This window comes from Pan paniscus, chromosome 5 (assembly GCF_029289425.2).
Source record: "Pan paniscus chromosome 5, NHGRI_mPanPan1-v2.0_pri, whole genome shotgun sequence".
NCBI classification, from domain to species: domain Eukaryota; kingdom Metazoa; phylum Chordata; class Mammalia; order Primates; family Hominidae; genus Pan; species Pan paniscus.
The window spans coordinates 41,934,761-41,941,796 of record NC_073254.2 but is presented as its reverse complement, the minus strand read 5'-3'; the positions used below and the strand labels follow the sequence as shown (position 1 = coordinate 41,941,796).

General features: G+C 42.6%; 3 non-coding genes across 3 annotated transcripts; all 3 read right to left on the bottom strand.

Moving 5' to 3' along the window:
- Positions 1-914: 914 nt before the first annotated feature.
- On the bottom strand, positions 915-986 carry TRNAQ-CUG (transfer RNA glutamine (anticodon CUG)). The gene has a single exon. It is a non-coding gene; the product is annotated as a tRNA-Gln (tRNA).
- A 1,542-nt stretch (positions 987-2,528) lies between these two features.
- On the bottom strand, positions 2,529-2,602 carry TRNAS-ACU (transfer RNA serine (anticodon ACU)). The gene has a single exon. It is a non-coding gene; the product is annotated as a tRNA-Ser (tRNA).
- A 3,208-nt stretch (positions 2,603-5,810) lies between these two features.
- TRNAV-UAC (transfer RNA valine (anticodon UAC)) lies at positions 5,811-5,883 on the bottom strand. Its single transcript has one exon. It is a non-coding gene; the product is annotated as a tRNA-Val (tRNA).
- Positions 5,884-7,036: the final 1,153 nt, after the last annotated feature.

Sequence of the window (7,036 nt, the reverse complement as noted above, 5' to 3'; positions counted from 1 at the left end):
TCCCTGCCTTCTCTCCTCGCTCACAGCTTTCTTCTTTCGTCCCCGCCTCTCTCCAAAACCAAACCGCCCCAGCAATTTCCGGGTGACTGAACTTCTACAATCTGTCTAAGAGGGTCCGAGCTCTGAAACCCCTCCTTCAGGAGCTTGTCCATGCCCAGACGGAAATGCCAAGAAAGCCGAGTTGCTGAGCGCCCAGCAATGAGCTCAGGGAACCCTCACTAGGAAACGCTGCGGGATGTTGGTGGCTGGGGAGATTGGCGGGGAGAGGGCGTAGAGTAAACTCTGTTATCCTGGGAAAGGGAGTATTTTCAGCTCATTTCCCCCTCTTCTCTGTCCAAGTAAAACTTGCTTGTGCAAACTCGAAGCAGCATCTATCTCTATTGACTATTGACTATCGCCAGTTGTATCTTTCCCGTCACCTGTTCTATCTGCCCAGCCCTCACAAGTTGAGCTTCTATCCCCTTGTGGTCTTGTCTGAGGACAGTTTTCTCTCGGCTTCGGCGACTGTCACCTCTCCCAGACCCATTTAGTGGGTAAGTCCTTTCCTCAGTTTCCATCCCAGCTTTTCTCTGTTCGTGACTATCACCAAATTTCCTTTCTCTCTTCTCACTAGCCTCCTATCTATTGTCTCCTCACTTGTTTGCAGATCTTTTCTGGAGACTTTGATTTGCAGTTCCAGCAGGACTCGAGCGACTGCCTCGTGCATTTCCTTTTGAGGTTTCTCTCTTTTTTCTCCAAAGAACAAATTGTGCGCAGCAAAAAGAAAGTTATTATTTGGTTGGCAGCTAAAGATACTCCGCTCAAGAGATGTGACGTGGAAATACCAGGAATAAAATTTGGTCGAGTGATTTGTCTGAGCAACAGTATAGATTGTGGAGAGACGATGGGGATTTGACTGCAGAGGACTAAAACCAAGGTTCCACCGAGATTTGAACTCGGATTACTGGATTCAGAGTCCAGAGTGCTAACCATTACACCATGGAACCTGAAGCTGAACTAGCATTTCCTAAAGTCATAGGTGACCTATTTCTCCACTTTAGGTTCCTTCCCTCCGCCCCATAGTTTGGGTGATGGGTGCATTCTGCTTTTCCTCTTGGAGGATTAAGTCAAGAAGACGCTTACCTGCCACATGCCTACATTCAACACCTTTTACACCACAGTCTTAATGGAAAATATTGACTTCCAAATGTCAGGAGTCCTCTCATCCTAAACCACTCCTTTCAAGTGGTTTAGGAGCTTGGCGCCCCGGGCCTCGGCCTCTATTTCATCAATGGTAGACAAATGAGATTAATGAGATTGTTAAACAAGACTGTGTGCCAGGAGCCAGGCACACAGTATGCCAGGTTACCGTGTGCCAGTTTTTGTGACAAGTGTTTTCTATTGTTACCTTACCTGTGAGGCTCACAACCACGCTGTGAGATGGGACCCATAATCTCTATTTTACAGGTGAGAAATTTGAGTCAGATACCTGAGATGCTTTACTCCTTTTCGTTATAGATCTAATTATTTTCTCAAAAATCGTTTTTACCAGGGTAACATGCAGCGTTTTTAAGGACACGTTATGGAAAGATTTTACCGAAGTCACAGGGGAGCCACTTTGCTGTTTACAGAAAGCTGAAATAAATGCACTAGAACTACTGGGTTAGAGGAAGATCCCAGCAACCCTAGGATAGCAACTCAGGGAAAGAAGGGGAAGGGTAGACAAAGGTCCCTCTGGAGTTTTCCAGGACAGTGCATAGCTCCCCTGGTCCTTCCACTGCCCTTCACCAATGAGAAATATGTGCAGGGTAAACTTCCAAACGGACACAAAGAAAACTCCCTGCTTCTCCCTCGCATATCCCTTTGTGACACACACAGGAGCCCATGTGAAAACACAAACACAGACACACACACACACACACACACAGAATCGGTTTCTGTGAACAAAACAAAACAAAAAGTCTGTGTTCCTTGTTTAAAGTGATAGCTTCCTCACAGGACAATGTCATCTGTCAGTTAAATTTGAAAGGGTTTTCAGAGACACATATCCACAACCTTCTAAGGATTTATTCTCTTTATCTTGTGTCTCTACAATTTGAGAAAGAAGGTAGGTTTCAGGACTAATTTGGAAGGAAAATCTGAAATCAAATAAGCTTTATTTTTTAAAAAAAAAATGCCAGTTATTTTTCCACTCCTTGAACTCTTCCCCGCCCCCCCCTTTCATTAAGCAGGCTCCCAGTCTTGGAGGTCTCTGCTCTGAACAGCTTTCTGTCCCCAACCCTTATTCCTGGAGGAAACAGAAAGAACATTTAGAAGAAGAAGAAGAAGAAGAAGAAGAAGAAGAAGAAGAAGAAGAAGAAGAAGAAGAAGAAGAAGAAGAAGAAGAAGAAGAAGAAGAAGAGGAGGAGGAAGATTATTACCTGGGGAGATGTAGCATTCCAGATGATTCGGAAACGAACTTAGGTTCTAGGTTCGTTAAGAAATGGGGACGGTTAATTTGAATCATCTTAGAGCATGAAAACCAAATTTCTCGAGGGGGGAAAAGTCAATGGCCCGTACGGGGATCGAAACCGCGACCTTGGCGTTAGTAGCACCACGCTCTAACCAACTGAGCTAACCGGCCGACTACAAATCCGTGCTTTTGTTATTCATCTCACCCGCATCCCCGCCCCTTCTCCGCGAAAGTATTAAATTCTTCAACGTAATTCCTGCTTGTCTTACAGGGAGGAACAATTTCTTAGTTGCTTTAGAGTCTTAATAGAAATAACGAGAAATTTCCTCTTAACGCAAAAACAAAGCAAAATGGCTGTATTCGTAGACTTGAAAGAGGACGCTTAAACATTTCAAACTGTGGCTAATGGCCCAGCAATTTATGGAAATATTTGCCGCCTTCTGAATGTCTAGTCAATACATGCAGACAATGAATCAGATTCGGTGAAATATTAATGAGTCTTTGCTTCGTAAAAGCCGCTCACTAATACAACATACAAATTGGTACCTGAAGGATATTCCCTACGAGTCTGATTCTCGATGGTCCCATGATCGAGATCGTCCCAGGTTTCTTATGTCCAGATCCTCAATTTGGGAGTCTTCCTATGTGTTCCTTCAGATTCCTAAAGTGACCTCAAATCAAAGGTCGCTTCGAAGACCTTGGTATTGAAAAATGCTAGAAATGTGGTTCTAGTCACCATTCCAGGGGCCGTTAGACCCAATCGTTGTCTACTCAGGCATTGTTTCCCAAAAGCTTTACCATTGTTTTTAATATTTGTTTATCGTTCCAGAGATTTTGAATACATAGACAAAGATACACAAGTGTTTTCTTTTTTCTCTTCATGAATAGTGGCATTTTATACACTTTTTAAGTCCCTTGCCTTTTTAAATTTTTACTTACAATGTACTTTTGCAAACTTTCCATATCAGAATAGACAAATTTTCTTCATTCTTTTAAAAATATGTATAGTATTACATATACTATACACGTATATACCTATGTAACAAACCTGCATGTTCTGTGTATGTACCCCAGAATTTAAAGTATAATAATTTTAAAAATGTATGTGTAGTAGTTGGCCAGGAGCAGTGGCTCACGCCTGTAATCACCGCACTTTGGGAGGCCGAGGTGGGCGGATCATCTGGGTCAGTAGTTGGAGACCAGCCTGGCCAACATGGTGAAACCCCATCTCTACTAAAAATACAAAAATTTTCCAGGCATGGTTGTGCATGCCTGTAATCCCAGCTACTCAGGAGGCTGAGACAGGAGAATGTCTTGAACTTGGGAGGTGGAGGTTGCAGTGAGTGGAGATTGTGCCACTGCACTCCAGCCTGGGCGACACAATGAGACTTCATCTCAAAAAAATAGATAAATAAATAAACAAGTATAGTATTCAATTATGTTATTATATATCATAGTTTAATGAGCAGTTAGTTTAGTTTTCCATCGGCTATTGCAAACTCTTTATATCTATGAACATACACCATCTCTGATATCTGCCATGATACCTTGCATTCATGTGGAAAAGCTGCATCAAAGAGTAGTGCATTGGCAATTTTGACGGCCATTGTCCACCTGTGCTTTAGAGGGTTGATCCCAATATTCTTTTTCCTTGCTTGTTTGTTTTAACTGTATTGAGCATAAATAGGACCCTGGGCACATTTCTACCCCTCCTTCTTCCTGAATTACAATCAGTGAAAATGTAGAGAAATCATACTGGGGAATGTTTGTTTCTGGAATATCACCTTCTCTCAGTTAGGCGAGACTTTGGGAATGTGATAGAATCAGGTGGGAAAAGGAAGGGGCTGAATGGAGAGCAAGGAGAAGGGCCAGCAGAGGCCTTCTTTTCTGCACCTCAGAGAGAACAACATGGCCAAAACACCTGAGGGGAGAAGAGCTGAGACAGCGTCAGTGTGTCTGGTGATTAAGACTGAGCTGCAGAGTGATGTGCAAGTAGTAGGAGATGAGGCCTGAGGAGGAGAGAACATGTGCATGGTGCAGGACCCTCTAGTAGATTGTTATAAATAAATCAGGATACTTTACTTGATGGTAAAGAGGATGGCGCACTAAAATTAACAGGCATGAATTGATCTATATTGAGTCTAAACTAAGAACTATGATTACTATGTATAGGCCAAGTTAAAGATTTTTGAATTGGCCCTACCAACAATGGGAATCCATGGAAGGATTTTAGGCGGAGAAGTCTCATGAACAGATTTGCATTTTGAAAAGATCTTTTTAAGTTCCTGTAACAGACAAGCCCATTGTTACTGGGCCCATGCTTAGCTTCCATCGCTGACATTAGGCTATTCAATTCATGTAATCAATCTGCCAGCACTGTAGTGGCTAAATTATTAAAGCTAGCTGACAAAAACCGGTAGAATCATTCCAGTTAGTTAGTTGTTTAGTTCTTCTGTGGTGGACGCACTCTGGTTAACTTAACATGTGACACAAACATCTTCACACTTTGTGCCCACACATCTCCCCGTCTAGGTTCCTTTCGAGGACCCCAGTGTATGTACATGCCGGGAAACACCCTAGCTTTACCCCATATTCACCTGGAGCGTCCTTAAGTGGAACTTTGCCATGCTTCGGAGGGAGCCAGGTTCACAGCAGTGAGTGAGCAACCAGAGCCCAGCCGGGACCTGGAGAGGCGGGTGCGGCCCAATGTTCCATGCAACGCTAGCTTCCCGCAAAAGTGCTACTACGCATTGACCCGCATTGGAAATGCTCCAAGCCAAAAGGTCATTAAACAAGGCGCCTGCGACCCTAATCCCTGAGGTCTTTGTGGCGATCGGGAGATAGGACCATCAAGGGAAATGATCGTGGAGAAACAGGCGACGCAGTAACGTCTGCCCTAATTGAGCTCTCCCTGCAGTATCTTGTCTTACACATATTCCCTCCCCATTTTCTCTTCTTGTCTTCTCTAAAAGTCATGTGATGTTTGAAAATATTGTCTGACAATAAATGAATTGCTGGAGACTGGTAATGTTCACTCAAGTGGTCAGGGACTCTTGGTCTAGAAGCGGAGACTTTACTTACGGAAATCCCCAAGAGCCTCTCCTTGAATAAAGCCAGCAGGCGACAGTTCGCATTAGGAAGAGAGCAGAGACCCCTCCACCCCAATCTCGCCCCCTTTAAAGGCAGGGATCTCCTCCTATTCAGAACACTGCCGACAACATGCAGAGAAAAACACCTAATAGAACAGTATTCTGCTTTTGAAAGCTGAGAGTGTTCGAGAGATCGTGCGATGGTGCCATTGTGCCATTGTAAAGACGTCCACTGTCAAGGTCAGCTAAGGGAATCTTGGAAAACAGAAACACCCCGAAAAATTGCAAGTTGTTTCCGCTCGGTTTCGACCCGAGGACCTTTCGCGTGTAAGGCGAATGTGATAACCACTACACCACGGAAACCCGTGTGCTGTGTTGGCTTCCTTCGTTAAGGGAGAATTAAATTTTTCTGTTTCAGCTTTGGTAACATCGAGTTGATTGGCCTTTCCTTTCAGTAAATTATCAAGGTTACCATGCTTTTCTTTACTACAAAGTCCTCCATTAAAACTTTTTTTTTTCAGGCGTGACTGGAGAATTTAAGAAAATTTCCCCTCAGATGCGAGGCTCGTTACTGTGGACGTTGACATTTTTTTTTTCTTTTTTTTTTCTTTTCACGGGGCAGAGGCAGGAATTCAGAAGAGTGTGATTTCGTTGTTGTCGATGTTTATGGATAAAAATGTAAAGAGACGTAATGTAGTAGACAAGAGTCTACATAATGTAAAAGGAAGGGTTGCGGTGGCCAGAATATTGCGAAATTAAGTTGAGGCTCAAAGTGAATGTATCTCCTATCTTGATGACCAGATGTCTGCGTTTCCTGTCTGGAGATCTTCATATTGTTCTTGATATATCACGAGGGTAAGCATGTTTACAGAATTTGGGAAGGGCAGAGGACTATCAGGAAAGTGGAAAGGTTCTATTGTCTATCAAATACCTCTCTATACAGCATTCAATTTGTGTGGTTAATTAGTGTCTCACTGTGATGATTGTGAAAATCCTGTTCAAAGACACCAGTCTGCATTTTTCCTTAAAGATGTTGACCATGAAGGCCATTGTTATTTTCTGTTATTTTTAAAGGCAAGAATTCAATTCCTCTTTCCCTACTGGTTACACAGTTTCTGCAATTGAGTCTCAAATCCGAGAAAAATAGGAAATAACTATTTTACTAATTCTGCAATTTGGACAATTAACTATTAACCTCAGTTCCTTGTCTCAAAATAAGTTTAACATTTACTTTGTAGAATGGTATGGGTTCACATATTAGTCAACTAATATTTATTGTGTGTCCATTGCATATATGGGCGTTGCAATGGACTGTAGGGTTTTATTAGTAAATGAAACCAGGCACTGCACCTGTCTTCTTGGAAATTATTTTCTTGTGAGAGACAGACAGTAATCAAGTTATCATCCAAATTAATGCAGCATTTCCAAGAAAAGAGAGACATATAGTGCTCTCCTTTAATATATATGAAGATTAATTTAGAAAGTTTAGGGGAAGAGTTCTCTGAGAAAATAATGA